The sequence below is a fragment of the Myiozetetes cayanensis genome, unplaced genomic scaffold, assembly GCF_022539395.1.
Source record: "Myiozetetes cayanensis isolate MyiCay16 unplaced genomic scaffold, myiCay2020 scf2-11, whole genome shotgun sequence".
In the NCBI taxonomy this organism is placed as follows: domain Eukaryota; kingdom Metazoa; phylum Chordata; class Aves; order Passeriformes; family Tyrannidae; genus Myiozetetes; species Myiozetetes cayanensis.
Genome location: NW_026087411.1, coordinates 13,529,881 through 13,546,854, shown reverse-complemented (window position 1 = coordinate 13,546,854; position 16,974 = coordinate 13,529,881). Strand labels below are relative to the sequence as shown.

Below are 16,974 nucleotides of genomic sequence, written 5' to 3'. Positions count from 1 at the left end.
CTGAAAGCTACCTTAGTAATTTATTGATGATGGAGATGAGAAATAAAATCTTCCTGTGGTCTCCCATCCCAAGCTGTTCAATTAATACTGCCAGCAAAGAAAGAAGGAAGTTCCCACACCTTCACCTTTACCTGCTGCAAAGAAAGGATTATGCAGGTAAGCAGTCCTATGTGCCAGGTAAATAAATAGTCAGATTCAGAAGCATGTGATTTTTGACTCCCTCAGTGCCTATTTCATATTCCTGTTATATTTAAGTGTTCTATCTTGTTCATGATCTCTGAGCTTGTTCCTGCTAACTTTTTGCCCCCCCAGTAAAAATCTTTGTGGCAAAAAATAAAAAGCTGCATGGATGTGCCAGAATAGTGAAGCACAGTGTCCTAAATGATGTAACTCAGGTTTTGGGAGCAGGATAATTGCAGTAGTGTGATGCTTCTTTTAGAATAATTAGTCTTGCTGAGAACCAGGGTATAAAAGCCTGTGCAGAACACAGTAATAAGGCAGTTACACCATTTCCAGTATTTGTGTGCCCCCGCATAGCACTGCGGATCAGAGCAGGCGTGGCCGTAAAGATGGTCAAGGAATGATTTCATCTTTGTAGCCCTGTGCCAGGACTGTGATACAAAATACGTGGGATTAATTCTAAAGAAAAGTGGCACTCATCTTCCATACTAAACCAGGAGGCCTTTGAGGTCATTAAGAATCGTTTTTACAAAGGAGAGGTTTATGTTTCCATTCATGGAGCCAAAGTCTGTTCTCATGCCCTGTTACTACCTGGCACTTGCCCACGAGTGAACTCTACTTCAGCTGCACTTGCAGATGTTCGGATTTCCATTTCAAAGTACAAACAATTCGAATATTAAAAGGACTATTTCCCCAATGGGAATATGGGTTGCATGAGCTTCTTGACTTTTCTGTTTCGTCTTTTGATCGTATATGATAACACCTTTAGATCTCTCTATCAATTTTTTATTTTTTTTTTTGTTAGTATCACAGTGGACAAAATGTCAGTAGAAGTTAAAGTGAAAAGAGTCCTCAGAGATATAAAGGTTCTCTTCCACTTCTCACTATATGGTTGACTCTGCTGCCCTTTTCTGTTGGGGTTTAGTCTGCTGGGGCGTTTCTTTGCTTTAGTTAAATTTACTTATCTGTTATATAAATAAGGGATAGCCTTGGCCATTAAGTAAATCTACTGATGGAGGGAAAAGGGATTTTCTAGAGTGCCTGTGTGCCTTTCTGAGACATGGAGTTTAAAAACATCTGATAAGGTAACCTTCAGCTGGTTTTCTACAATGACTTCTGTCAATGAGCCTTAAAAGCATTGATATTTTCAGGCATTATAGCTGAAGAGAACTGCAGTGTCCTTGAACTACCCACCAGTGAAAGGAATGACATCTCAAAACTCAGCTGATGAATTCTCATGTACTGCCATATATGACTTACTTTTTGCTTTCTCTCTGGAGCTTCCAGCTGCTACCAGGACCTTGGCTCTACCCAGTATGCAACACTAAGCTGGTACCACTCTTAGGTGCTGCCTGGATTTGCTGTTGCCCTCAGAATGTTTGCTTCTATATTGTATGGTGAGGATAATCCTTTGTTTAATTTTTTTTACAACATTTTGATGGGAAAATAGGGGTCTCATTCAGGTCTTTCCATTTTTGCATGATAGTACAGTTGAACAACGTGTACATGTGTTAATTAAACATCCCGTCTTATCACTGTTTTGGTAAGTGTCCTGTAAATTTAATCACTACGACACCTCTGTACACATTACAATCCTTTTAAAGATCTAGAGAAAAAATCCTGGTGGATTATTCAAAGCACTAAATCACACAGAATTACAGTAGTTATTAGAGGCATTAAAACCTCTGATAAGAAGCTTTATCATGCATTTTTGGGGAAGCTTAATCTTTATCAGAGATGACTGTAAATAGAAAGGAACAGTAAAAAAACCTTGATAACCGTTTATTGTACAGTACATCAATAATCAGGTACTGTAATTACAGTATAATTACATATTTATTGCATGGTAGGTAACTACAGTATAGTAGTTTTCTTATTTTTCTATTATTGCAATTACCTGTAAGACCTGAGTCAACAAGGGGCCTTATTCTACTCACACTTACCCTGGGTTTACACACACATTGACAAACACACATATTTACATTATATGTATGTTTTGGCTGACTTCAGAGGAGTTGAACCTGTTTACATGGAGGAGGAACAGGAACTGAGACATGCTAAAGGTCTCTTCCACATATACATTTATGTAGAATCAGGACTACAAAAGAACAGAATCTGATTTTAGCTGTGGTTATATTTAGCTATCTAATTTTTTTCCCTCTTTTTGGTGCTGAAAAAGTTGTGGTATTCTTAATAACGTAGATAAACCTTTCAGTTACAGACCTACTCAGTGTGTGGGTGTTTATATTATATCTGTAGATTATTTATCTCTGTACATCCACATCTGTATACAGACTAGATTAAGTGTCTGTTAATTATACTCAGGCTGTGAACATGCCGGAGTAACCCAGAAGTGTTCTGTCATTTTGGGGTGTAGGCTAAGTAAAGACAGCCAATTAAGTGTGAGTCCTAATTTAATGCTGTTTACAATGTTAAAGGTTCTAGTGAATCTAAGAGTTGTGGTGAAGCTGGCAGAAGAAATGTTCATATTGAAATTCAGAACTTTTCTTGATAACAAGTGATGATGGTGTAATACAAAATATAGCCCATGAGTAGTAGGGAGTGACTTCTGCTCCTCACGCCTTTGGTAGGAACTCAGCTATACCTCTAAGCGCAGATTCGGGAAGCACACCCCAAATCAGCTACAGAGAATTTGGTGAAAGTCTAAAGGAAAAGCAATGAGGGTGATAAGAGGGCGAGGAAATGTGACCCTGTCAGGAAATACAGAAGATATTGGGGGTACTTGACCAGAAAAAGAGATCTCCGAGGGACAGCATGGCAACAGGCTGTAAGAATACAAAAGACTGTTGGAAAAGAAAGTCAGTAATTTATTCGCCATGATGAGAAACAGGAAGGTATGGAAAGTAATTTGTGAAACGGAACCAAAGAAAATTCAGATTAGGTATTAACAATGACCTAAGGTAGATAAAACACTGGAGAAAGTCAACTTGGGCTGTTGTGGAATTTCTACTGCTGAAAATTTTTCAGAAACAGGCATAGACGGTCCTTCCTGAGGGCACAGAGGAGGACAAAAGGCATCAAGACATCTTAACAACACTCCTAGCTCAGTTTTCTGTGCCTTGATGACCATGTGCTTAAGAGTCATGGTTGTGAAAAGGTAGTATGTTCCCGGTTTGTTTACCAGTGGGTGAAAAGCAAAACAGGTGAATTGCTCATCTGAAATAAAAGCTCTATCCAGTAAAGGGCCTTGGAAAGAATCAGCATCCACTTGGGTGTGGTAAACTACTGAAACTTCATTTCTATCAAGATCTGAAGGCAGATTCTACACTGGCTGAAGTTGGTGGCAAAATTTCGCCTGGCAGTTGCAGAACCAATGTTAAATTTACACCGTAAAATCCCTGTGTTTTGCTCATCATTTTCACTAGTGATTGCACATGGCAGGCATAGTTTATCCTGCTTAATAATAAACTATACAGCGAAAGTAATTGCATTTCCAGAAGTAGTGACCCTACTGTTAGCTTTGACGTTATAACTGCCATGCAGTTCCCATATCTAAGATGTAGTAGCAAATGTGAATATACACCCAACATACTCTTATTTTCCTTTTCTCATCCTTTTGACTGAGTAAAATTTCAGATAATTTATTTACTATCTGGCACTTGTTGATTAAGGGACTCCATGTTTAATTTTCAGGTGAAGTAACTCAGATTTTTTTTCCCCTTCTTGTGTGAAACAACTGTCAGTGACATAACAGTATAACTTTTGTTATTATTCCTACTTTTTCCAGAAGAAATTTTGCTTTTATTTCTATTAGCTGATATTTGTAGTACACAGTGAAAGGCAATGATCCGATTTAAGAATGATTTGCTTGATGTACTAAAATTCTTCCTTCAGAAGATGATGGTACTGGTATTTTAGGCTGGGTTTGTACAGTTCAGTACAAAGAGGTAGTTGTTTGGTTTTTTTTTCTCCTTGTTTTTTTAAGGTATGATTGAGGAATAAGTACTGTATTTACAGGTTTCTAACTGTACTACAAGAGGTCCATACTCTTGGCCACAAGTATGTTGTACTTTGATACTCCTAAACCTCCAAATGTTTTCCCTCTGGGAAATGGTTCAAATTAAGATTATTTTTTTTAAATTATAATACCCTCTCAGATACAAGTGATGCTATTGGACCCTTTTTCACTTAGCCCACACTGATGCATAACATGGTAATGTTAACATAGCTGCACTATCAGGACAGAAAGGTTCAAATCTTAATTTGGAGGACTAATTTGGAGGTTGTTGATTCCTTTGCAGGAAACATGAACAGAAAGATGCTGAGGTTGCTGTTTATGGCTGAGACCACTTTCATACAGTCTACTGTGTGTCTAGAGTGTGTCTAGAGTGTTCATAACACTGCTGTGGGGTTTCATCTCCATTTCAGAGAGAAAGGGGTCTCCAGTGATTTTCTGAACACACTGAACAAAGGACTTTCTAAATTTCATTTTAGACTCATGGCATTTCTAATGCTATGGATTTTAAGGATATGGTTTCCTAAAAATTTGTTTTTATTTAGTAAACATTCTTTTTACAGAGGCATGTTAGAGAGGAAAGAGCAGGATTATTTAAGGGAGGGGAATTAATTGTGTCACTTCTATAGGCATTAGGCAAATTGCCTCACTTATAGTTAAGAGGTAGCATGGGAGTATTTAAGTATAGGGTACCTGCAATGCACTTTATGATAGTCTTAGCTTATGACCTTATATCATTTTATTTCTCTATTAAAGCAAGACATTCCACACTGAGACTGCGATTGTGCACAGTGCGGTAGTTAGCACCTCGTGTCCTGAAGACTGTATGGTGTACTGTGCTAAAACAGTGAAGGAGGTGTTGAGTACTTGAGAAGTTTATATGATAATCCAAGAAATAAAAGGTGATGTCTGATATGTGGTAGGATGGAAGATATGTAAATGAGATGTGAAAATGTCTAACTCATAATTGCGTTCTATGTGTTTTACCCATAAACCCATTTTAAATGGTACAGCAGATGCCACAGTAAAGAGAATAACTTAAAAAGTAATTATGGGCCACCAGAAATACTAGACCAAGTCCAGAGGTAGTAAAGACCTTACAGGTCAGTCCAGTGATGATGCTTAGCATTTATGCACCAATTTGGCATTTCACAGAGTGCTAAGATTCTCTAGGAACAGACTGTGCTGAGCTGGAGCACCCTCCTGCCTTGGGGAGAAGGGAGAGCAACTGATGAAAGTTTCTGAGTTTTATTTTACATGAAACAAGTTGTCACAGGAGGAACAAGACAATGCCTTTGGACACAAGCAGTACTGAGTTGTTTTCTGCATGAGAACAAATGCTGACCCTGATGTTGAGTGCTCCCTTTAGCCTGACACCATGGTTACTGCTTCTTAGGGACTTAGGCAGGAGATAGTTTATGGCTCCAGGTAGATTTTGGTGAATATTGCATGTTACATTATCCAGTCCTTTGCAGAGGGATAAATTGGGTTGTGAGTAGAGATGCAGCTCTAAGGTTATGTGGACTTTCAAGTCAGAATGGAAAAACATGCTGCATTTAGACACTTTCAGGGTTGGGGAACAGCTGGATTCTGAAGGTTACTGTACAGTGCTCTGAGTTCAGTGATAAAATTACTGTTGAAAGCTTAGATACTGTAATGCTTAACAACCCAAAAATCTCACTCTTAAATACTGAAATTATAGTTGTGGGGTTTTTTTATTTTTGAGCCGCTTACTTCAGTGGGAATAGTGTAAATTTGGCGTAACTACCATAAAAGGAATTACTGTAGTTATCACCCCTGGACCACATTTAACCTGTTGACTGAGAAGTGGGTGACACTTTGTGCTCATTATCAAATCTTAAAGCATCAGACAAACTTTTAAAATGGTTCCTACCACTCTTTGCATGCCAAACATATTACAGTTGTACTTCGAGCTGCAGCAGTGGTGGGATGGATTTCCAGTACCTGGAATTTCAGGGAGGAATGTCCCTTTCATGAGACAACTGATTCGTAACAACCAGTGTCTACAGTTTGACACAACTGCAAGCCTAATCTTCGTCTTGTCCCTGGAGCTGCATGGATGGCTGTACAGAGCAGGAGCTGGCAGCACAGGTACCGTCACCTGCGTTCAGTCTGTGGCTGTTCAGTTAACACACAGACATTTTATGGATGTACATTGTAGCTGAAGAACAGCAGAGAGCGTCTTAGCACAACCTGTAATGTTTGCAAATAAATAGCAAAAAAAAAAAGAAAAAAAAAAAAAAAAGAGGAACACAGGTTGACATAGCTGAAGTGTTCCCATGTGTGATTAAAAATGTATACCTTCATTTGTTTTAACTCATGCAGCCAAAGCACAGTAAAAGAAATATACCTGCTCAGGCACCCAGAGTTTCTTTCAGGAAGGTCAGCTCCCAGAAACGAAATGGAAAAATAAGTTAGGTAAGAGTGATAATTGAGAAAAAAGTGAACTTTATAGCAAAAAGCCAAGAGTATGATCTCAACACAGGAGATTTTTTTTGCAGCACAGGGCTGAATAAGCAGTAAGTTCTTAAGTTATCAGGGCAGAGGTAATCATCTAAATACATAGATAAAAAAGGTTTCATTTTCTCCCCTCAACAGTAGCTGCTCTGTGGTTTTTGTTGTTATGATTTTTTACGAGCATTGTTTACACAAAAATCACATTATTCTTTCACTACTGACGTAGCTGATGATGTAAATACGCCTGCTCAGGGCCTGTTCCTCAGGGAGGCAGAGCACGCAGGGCTCTGAGCACCTCGGGTTGGTTGGCAGCTCTTGATGACAGGATTTTGGGACCGGCTGCCTCTGTGTTAAGCTCTCTGGGCTCCGTCACAGGAAACAAGATTTGGTACTCAAGGAGAAAGGACCTTGTTTGAGAACCGCGGTGCAGGGTAAATCTCCCTTTTCCTTAAGCAAAGCATTGCATACTGTCTCTTCTGAGAAGAAGTACACTTCTCTGAGTGGTAGTCAGGAGGCTGTCTGGCAGGATGCAGAATATAGAAACGAATTAACCCAATCTCTGCTCTGCATTAGCAGCAATATTAGTATTTTCCCAGGCAGCGATTACTATGTGTGTCTGTTTATTTAGGGGATTTTTTTAAGTGAATTAAACTACCTTCAAGGTAGATCTCTTCCAAAATCCATTCCAGACAGAGAGGAGGGATCGTCTGACAGAAGCAGGCGGCAGCAGGACAGGCTGGACGCGTGCTCCCCGCCAACAATGAGGGCTGCTCCGAGTAAGACATCAGGGAAGGACTTTGTGCAGGAAAATAATGAAAGCACTGACAGGGTGAGATCATATGCAGAAAAAGAAAGCTTATTTCCTTAAGAGGAGCAATCATGCTTTATTAAAGGAGCATTGTAAGGAAACAAGATTTAAAAAAATTACTTCTTGCAGAAGCAATAGGAAAGGAATTTCTCGTAAGAAAGGAATGCTAACTGAATTATTTTGGTGATATAAAAGCATTCCAGTATCGTACTTTCAGCCTTTGAGGAAGAGGGAAAGAAAGAAAGTGAAACTAACTGGGGAACGGCTGAAACTAGCTTCAGTGTATATATAGGCTGAGAGAAATGATTCAAAAAATAATGACATCAATTAACGGTGCATTAGATAACTTTATAAGTGTTTCCTTTAGCATGGGAAGTATTTGTTCTTGTGAGCATGAATGTAGCCTTTGTTTTCATTGGTTTAAATCTGCCTTACTTCTAAATACCAGTAGTTTGATGAGTTTTCAGCAGAGGAGGCAGCCCACCAAACCCCCTGTTCCTTACATATGTAGCTGGTGATTTTGTCAGATCTAGGTGTAAAGCCATCAGAGCAGAATGTATCCTATAGCTCTGCACTTAATTTCTAACAGTTAATTATTTGCGGGTTCTGAGCAAAGGTTCTATATTCAGTCTTCTGCCAAACATGGTTAGCATTAAACCTGGACCATGCATTAAGCCTCTGGACTAAAGGAGGCAGATTTGCTACTTAATTTTTTTTCTCTCTCTACCAACTGCTTTGTTCTGACTATCAACTGTGGAGCTGTTGTCCCAGTGATCCGAGTAATGTTCTTTCTTCTGGCAGCTCTTAAGCATCCATGTTTTCATCACAAAATGTGTAATTCATCCCATCCCATAGGCGGATAGTGGAAAAGAGCTTGGGGAGTGGGATGTGAGCAGGGACAGTATATTGGGGAAGACTCAACATGATAAATAGCACAGTACTTATGCAAGAGGGAGAGGAAAAGTCCTGACCCAGGGCTGAGTTTGGCTGCCTGAGTGTTGTCTTCTGTGAGACAGTGGGGTGGGAGTGAATGTGCCGAGCAGCATATGGCACGGAGGCACTTCACCAGCATGCCTCTCTATGCCCTGGGGAAGCAGATTTCACCAGCAGCTTCTCACAACCATGACTGTCCACTGGGTAGCCTGCTGGTGACTATCACAGTTTACCATGGGTTAGGTGCCAGATGGCCCTGGATTTTGATTCGTGTACTTGAGACTCAATTGACTGTAGGGGATGTGATTTTGAGATGGAAGGGCAGAAGTGGAGATACGTGAGAGCCAACATATAAAGTGGTATAAATTTGATCACATTTGGGACTCTTGTATTGTTTCAGTGCCCAGGGATGATTTAGGCCATAACGCCCATTAGCAACATGGGAAGATAGGTGTGTAATTCTCACTTTGGAGGCAAATGCTTTCGTTGGTGTCCATGTGCCAGCTGCATCGACTCAGAACACTGTAAGGAGCTCCATTAAGTTCTATTGGGTCCATAATCTGCACATTAAGAAAAATTTACATGATAGATGGAGCTGTTAAAGTCTAATTGGGTAATCAAAAATTAGTTAATGTGCCAAAATATGTATTTAGCTGATAAACTCTAATGGTTCCAAAGGGTTCTAGTATTAATAGAAGGCATGCTTGCACGCTAAGGAGTTGAGAGTAAGATATTGCTCTTCTAACACTCATTTCAAATAAAGATCCCAAAGCACTTGACAGATATTAAATCACTTATTGATTTGATTTTTCCAAAATATGTCCATCCAAGGCTCTGGGGGAATATATGTTAACAATAATGTCAAATTTGCACATAAGTAATAAATTACAATTTCCCCTACTTCCCAGGTCTATAAAGTGCAATAATGATTCCCGCCCTTAAACCCAGTTAAATCCTCTCTAGGCTGAGTCTTCTTTAATTGAACCATATTAGGTCCCCGAATCCACTTGAGTGACAAATAAGTTGAACCCCAATGAAATGGTTTGAAAAGGGTTAAAGGTAACATAAGTGACAGAGTCAGTAAAAGAACATGTCACTGCTGGTTACTTCTCCTTTACTCTGCAGACTAACCCTTTATGTATTCACAGAACCAGAAGGATGTTTCAGCATTCTGCAAATAGCTTCCTTACCTATTCGTTCAAATTTCATTCTATTTTAAATGGAGGAAATGAATGAGAATTTTAAAATAACTCTTCTGCTTAATCATTTCAAAATGTCCTAATGTATTATTAATAGCATGCCACTCCCACATTATAATAGCATGTGGTTCTGTGTTTGCACAGCATCTAGTGTAATAAGGACCTCATCCAAGAGACTTTTTTAGGCTCTTCTGCAGTTCAAACAGATAATGATAGCTTTATTTTAATATGGAAAAAGGTTATCCTTGTTTTATGGAGGAAATGGGCGCAGAAAGCTAACACCTGTCGTAGAAGTAGAACTAAACTCCAGGCTCAGATGTTGCTTTGCTGCTCTGACTCCTGGACCACAGCAGAGAGGCATTCCTAAAACTTGCATCCATTAAAAATATTATATGCTTTGATTCATATATAAAGTGCCTTTATTTCTCTGTGTGATTTATAACTATAACTATCTTGAGTGTATCTCACCTAATGTGCTCTAAAAATGCCTCCAGACATCTAGAAATGCCAGACAGCCAAAGTCCCTTCTGTTCAACTAGTCACACCATTGAGGAGGGAAAAGGAACATGTCCAAGAAAATCAGGCTTAGGGTAGCCTAATCCTATCTCCATACCATGTAAATATTTAAAGAGAAAATGCAACAACACATTGTTGAATTTCCTACTTTGGATGACTGTCACATTTTTAATGATAGTTGAATAGTTTTGTATTTTATTTATGTGGTATCATTTGTTTGCTGGGGAATATGAATTGAATGGTTTCCTTGCCTCTGAATTTGAAAATGTATTTTCCCCGATATCATTAGTTGAAGGATGTTACCACATAAATAAATAAATAAGCCAAGTGTTGTGATTGTTTGCTGTCTAATATACATAGATCCAAAAGTATACTGAAATGCTGTTTGAAACTGATAAGTCAATGCCACATTTTCTGACATCTGCTTAGAAAGGGAGAAAAAACCCCCAACCCTCATAGAGAGGAAAAACTCAGTTACTTGGCTTTTTGGGAGAGCTCTGACCTGAGAAAGGAGCTAAAAAAAAAAAAAAAAAAAAAAAGTGGGGAATAATGAATTCATCAAGCTGAAAATGCACAGGCCAATGGAGCGCTTAGCTTTCAATAGAAGGCAAATGGAAAGAGAGCCCCCATTACTGTTGAGATACACCGACACGGCTGCACTAATCGCTTGGTCATGCTTGGTAGACAGTAAGTCATTATGGGCCATGACATGGTGACAACAGGCACCAGGGTTTGCTGGGAAAAAAAATTGTTTATTTAACGTCCACAACCAAGATCATCCCTCTCCTTTACCTTGCATCCCTGTGTCCCAAACCATTCCTCTCTGATGGGGAAGTGTGTGCTAGGAAGCGTGGTGGGGTTCCTGCAGCAGAGCAGACTTGAGCAGCTGGTAACAAGAAGGGACTGGTTTTGGTAGGGTGAAACCAAGGTGACAACAGGCAGAACTGTCCTGCAGTGGGAATTAGGCATGTGCTGGCAATGAGAGACAGCTCTGTTGTGGTCTACGTGGAACAAGCTGGGCAGTTCAGGTATGCTTGTGCACTCCTGAGGGTGGGAGTACTTACTAGTTTTAGCACAGATGGCATGAGCATGAAAATGAGCAGAGATGTACTATAAGACCAGAAATGAAGTAAAGTGCTGGATCTTTGTCCTATGCTTCAGCCGTTGTTGTAAAAGATATTATGGGCCTATTTAGCAGAGCTTCTTGTCCTTAACAACACTGTCATATGAGATCAACATTTAGGTGCACTGTAGAGGCACTAATAAAAATCTTGTATTTGATATGCATCAGGATTTACTTTGGACAGATCTTGAAATACTTGTCACATCTTGGATGTACAGACTGAGATACCTAAGAGGCTCCTAGGGTATTTGGGTCATGAATTCATTTTTATAAATAAAGAACTCAAAAGCAGTTTTCTAGATTTTGAACAGTCGGTCTCACCAAATTTGTCACCCCTTTAAACAAAATTTACAGTACTTACTAGCTTCAGAATTCATAAAAGCATTGGGATTGCTTTTATGTGAGAGAGGACCCCCTCTCTGAAAAAAAAAACCCTTCTCCTTGTCTGTCATTTGGACAACTGGCCATTTCTGTTTGAAGAAAAGGAAAGATGCTGAACTGAGTGATGTTGGGCTGAGAAAATAATAGTTTCTGGGAACTTTTTATTGTAACATGGAAGAAAGCCTCCTCAGAGCCTGGTCTTCCAAGGTAGGTAGGCTTTGGTACAGTTGTGCTCACTGATTAATGCAGTGGTTGCAAGGAGTGCAGTGCTAGTGCAGGAGCTTGGAAGTGCTGGGCTCTATTCTTGGCTCCTGCCACAGACTTCCTGTGTGCTGATGAACAAGTCTTTTAGATCAACACTTTTTTTTTTTAAGTATTGTTATTTTGTAAGAATTTCCTTGCATTTTAAATCTGTGGGGCATTAAATGCAACGGACGTTTAGATTCACTTCCTCACCTCCTTCAGTAATAGATGAAATGGAGAGGATATAGAAACATGCTTAAAAAGATCAAATCAATGCACTTATTTTGTAACCAGAAACTAAAGGGAAAAAGCTGCTGGTTTCTTTAAAAATACACATCTGCTTTTTTTTCCCCCAGCCTCCCTCTGAGATAAATCAAAATCAGTCTTTGAAAGATTAATTGAGGAGTCCATATCTCACAAAAATGTAGCCGATGACTGAAAAAAGAAGGCCATAGTGTTGACTAATAAAACTCTCTAGCTATACAAACCTTTAAAATGAAGAAATTACCCATCCACATATTTTTTCTGCCACATATCTTAATTACCTTCACAAACCCCACTACCTACTTCTACTTTCCTATTAGTTAGTCCCATATTACTGTGAAGCGAGCACTGAGAAAATAGCCATTCTTCGTTTCTTGTGTTATGATACAGGACTTCACCTTCATTCTGACCTGACAAGAAAGGAAGACACTCTATGAGAGCATAGCCATCTTGTAAGGTTCCTGAATTCATTTACAGATTTGCATTATGACTGTTTAAGAGGGAATTTAATGTCCTGAACACACACACACACACACATATACACATGTATTCTCACACAAAATTAGTAAATCTAGAGTACTGAACTGTAATCTGCTCTAGGGTGTTCCTCCATGATAAAACTAATATTAGGGAAAGAAAGAGGCTCAGAGACCAGAAGTTAATTAAAAATCAAAAATCAAAAATCACATGTATTTAAGGCAGAAATAAAGTCCTGAGAACTCTTTGTTTTCTTCCTCCTTCTGTGGTCCAAAAGGAGAAATAACAATGAAGAAAGAAACACTAAATTGAACTCATTCCACTCTTAAAGACCAGCCTGCCCCCCAAAATTCCCTGAGTTAAAAATTTATCTGGACAGCTAGCAGATTCACCTGCAAAATTACCATTTGCTCCTCCAGTCCTTATTCAGATGAGATAAGTTCTATTTTTGATAAGGCCTGTGTGTGAGCTTGTTAACTGAACCCATTATTAATGGACTTCTAAGAGCCCCAAATACCTTAAAATGATAATGTCTTGAGGGTGCTGACCTGTCAAAGCAGAGGTTCACAAAGGGTGTCAATCATGCTTGAAAGGTTTTTAAGGGGCCAGGGTAACAAATATTTTCTAATCAGGTGAAAATTGTCTAACCTAGTATCGAAATTTCTGTTATTAGTGGCTTTAGTTTTATTCTTTGCAAATCATCTCCAAGTTGTGGGGCTTGAGCTGAAACTGATGGACTTTCCTACTGCCTAAGGGTTTTCTACCAGCAGGAGACCACACATCACCTTGCTGTGAGAAGCAGTCTGCATTCAGAACAGAGAAGTTTGGAGGGGTTGGAAAAGTAGGGATTTCTGGCATGGCATCAAAGTGCTGGTAGGTAACCACGGCAGTATCCACCCTGCAGAAAAATGTGATCCTGCGTAGTCCTGAGTTTCCACAATCAGCTATTCAACATCTCTCCAGTGAATTAAAGTTCAGTTTGAGGATTTATCTGTTGTTTCATCTTGATGAGACAGAAATGATTGAGTTTAGGCCAGGCATAGCTAATTTATCTTAATACAGATGAAGCCTGTATACCCATCTTCAAGTTAAGTTTCTCATCGTGATATCTGAGAGTCTTTAACTATCTGTCATGAGAACTTTCAGTTCCTCACTTAAAAAAGAATAATTAGAGAATTCAGTATGCCAATTTTATCTGATTAAAAACAGCATATAAGCTCTTCACCCATAGTTTGTCAGGCTTATTTTATGTATTACCAAAGTTGGGTAAAGTCATTCAGAGAAGACTTTGTGGTATAGTATGAAGGTTGTTTTTCAGGTTCATAAAGTGATCTGATTTCATTTTGAGTTCCCAATTGATGTTTGTTTTTATTTAAAATGTCTGTAAGGGTAACTGTTCAGAATGTACTATCCAGGATAATAGCATTAACTGGCATGGCTGCAAAATCAATAATAGTAACAAAAATATACCTCTACTGATTAAGAGTGACATAAAATAAATTTGTTAACTGAAATGGATGTAGTCAACAGTTTAAACACGTGTCTTAAATACTGTAATGCAATTCATAGTTCTTATTTTAACTTTTAGGTGATTTTTTAAAAGAACCTTTGAAAATGTGTATTGCATTTCTCTTCTTATAAGAAGACAAGCAAAACTAAGATAGAAAGCATTTCACTTCCTCTAATAGAGCTCCTACCCACAAAAATACACCTGATAACAAAACTGTAGTGTACTTCACCTACAGAAAGTAATTGAAAATGGTAATTCAGAAACTATAGACTAGCTTTGAAGGACAGGTCTTTGTCATCAGGCTTCATGAAAAACAGCAGAGCAGAAATAAAAATAGATCATTGACCAAAAATATCCTTTTCCAGCTGGGTCATTTAAAGAACTGTCCTTTTTTTTTTGGGTTTTTTTTTGGTTTTTTTTTTTTTTTTTTTTTTTTTTTTTTTTTTTTTTTTTTGTTTTTTTTTTTAATCATAAATACAGCTGATTCCAAAACTACCCCAAAAAGTGGTCTAACTCCAGAGGTCAAATACTCTGGAGGGTTTTGTTGTTACTTGCTTGCTTTGGATTTTTTTTTTTTTTTTTTTTCTTGAGCAGTAATGGTTACAGGGATGAAGAAGTGGGATTTGCAAAATTATAAAGCCTGGAATAGGATCTTTGAGTCAGGTTCACATTCATCAAGCTGTGACCAGCACCAGGGCACGTGCATCCCAGTCACTTCCAAAGCCAATAGATGCAAATTTTTGAGGTCTTCTCTGCATTGACTTATGGGTTTTGGACTTGGCAGATAAATCCAGATGCGTGGGCCACATATGCATTAACTTACTAAAGCTTATTATTAGTGTCTGTCACATAAGAAGCCTAAAGGCTTTTGGGAACTGAATGGGAACGCCTTGGCCACTCAGCATAGCAACATCATAAAGACACAGGTCAACAGTATGGCAAGCTGGTTTTTACCTCCCTTTGAGGGGACGATGAAGAGACTTAGACATTCATTTGGAGGTTTTCAAGCTCTTTGGAGACATTGCAGTTGAGAGTGGATTCTTCTTCTTTGCTTCCAGCTAAAATGAAAGCTTGGCAAAATTTTGCTTGCATCCCCTTCATGCAGTGGCATTTCACAGGAAAGACACACCTGGGAGACTACTATAGACAATTCAGACACGCATAAAATGTTTATTCATTTTATCTCTTTGTTTTAATACATAGGCACAGCTTGAAGCAGAGATATAAAACAGTAACTTTGACAAGAGACACAAAAATATGAAGATTCTAGTTCGGGACTATCAGAGATAATGATACCTAAACACCTTAACCTCAAACTCATTAGTCTCACATATCTCAATCAATATGGATTCTCTCAGAAATCAATTTTCAGCAGCAAATATGATTGTTAAATAATTCACAAGTTACAGGCCTTCAGGCAAGAAGAGGTTAGAGAAGCACAAGGAAAGTGGTGATCTTGACCCGAGATGTGATTTCAATTAAAAGAGGAAAGCATCTGTAAAACATAGTTTTATGTTCAAGGTGTCAAACTGTTTAAAGAAAAGAGGATTATAAATGTAAATTGCGGTCTAAAGTATTTAAAACACATTCTTATCTTTTGTATGTTAGCAGAGAGAATGATTCAATTGATCAGCAAGGAATGTGCCATTTTAGAAATCCCAACTAATACTTCTGGCATAATTTCTTTTGTTTATTTGCTTTTGCTTTTCACAGTCTGTATTTCACAGCTAATTTATTAGTTGAAGTCTCAGTGAAAGGCAGAAGTGATAAAAAACTTCAGGAGATTCTCTCAAATTCTTTGAATATTTCTGACCAAAGGCACTGGAATTTGTGTTTATTATAAATTTTATTTTCTCATGTCTGCTTTTTTTCATACCCGTGTTTTCGTATTTGCTACTAGGTGAATGACAGTTCTGAACAGAAACATTATTTTAGGGATAGAAAGGTCAACCTGGGAAAAGTCTTATGAGGTGGGATGGTAATAGCACTTCAGTACTTTTCTCAGGGCCTTCTCATGCCTGTTGCAGCCCATGGAAAGATTTGTATTGATCTGTTGAATCTTGGATCTGACTCTAATTATGCTTGTGTAAATTTGGAGTTACATCACTGAAGTTAATGGTATAATAACTATATTAGATTAATTCAAATATTCATATTCAGGCCTTGAATTCTTCAGATTTGTAGTTTAGTTGTGATGTCTGTAGATGCAAGTTTTAGTTTTAACACAATTTAGAAATCATAATTTAATTAAAAATATTTACTAACCTAATTATTTCTATACCAGACATCTCTTTGAAGTAATTATAATGATACATTTTAATCTGATGTTATCTGTATTCTGCCAGGGATTTTTCAATGGGCATAATTTGGATAAATATCAAGCACTCCAAATGCATTTGAATTCAACCCAGGTCAATAATGGTATTACTGTCTGAAGGCCCTCAATGGGTTTAGTCAGATGAGCTGGTGGGCTTATTCCAGTTTTGACAGCCCTTAGATGCTCTGGTGTCAGATGCCAGCATAACAATTCAAGTGGATGGAAGAATTGCAGTGAAAAGGTACCTTTAGGAGGCACACCTGAGGCTTTTGTATAAAGACCTAATTACGTTCCTAGTCTTCAAAGTGTTCTGAGCTAAGGTTTGGGGTTACCCTGCCTAAGACAAAACTTGAGTCCCACACATGTTTTTAATTTCTTTCCAAAGCACCCCATCCTTCATGGCTGGCTGTCAGCCTTCCACCTGCACAAAGTTTCAGTTACATCAAAACTAGACTAAAAAAAATGAAAGAGAAATCCCAACAGTGAACCTCTCCCTTCTGACTTTAGAAGCACTGTGTAAGTTCATCATCTCTAAGATCGTTCAAAACATTAAAAAACCCCACTTTTTA

General features: G+C 38.4%; 1 protein-coding gene across 14 annotated transcripts in view; it reads left to right on the top strand.

Annotated features, from left to right (window-relative positions):
• ESRRG (estrogen related receptor gamma) overlaps nt 1-16,974 on the top strand; it is a 398,323-nt gene that overhangs the window by 69,483 nt on the left and 311,866 nt on the right. The window contains exon 1 of one of the 14 annotated variants that reach the window (XM_050315163.1): nt 5,275-7,065. The exons of the other annotated variants lie outside the window; for them this stretch is intronic. The gene's annotated coding sequence lies outside the window, so the exon portion shown is untranslated. Of the gene's footprint in view, nt 1-5,274; nt 7,066-16,974 lie in introns of those variants that run through there. 14 annotated transcript variants of the gene reach the window in all.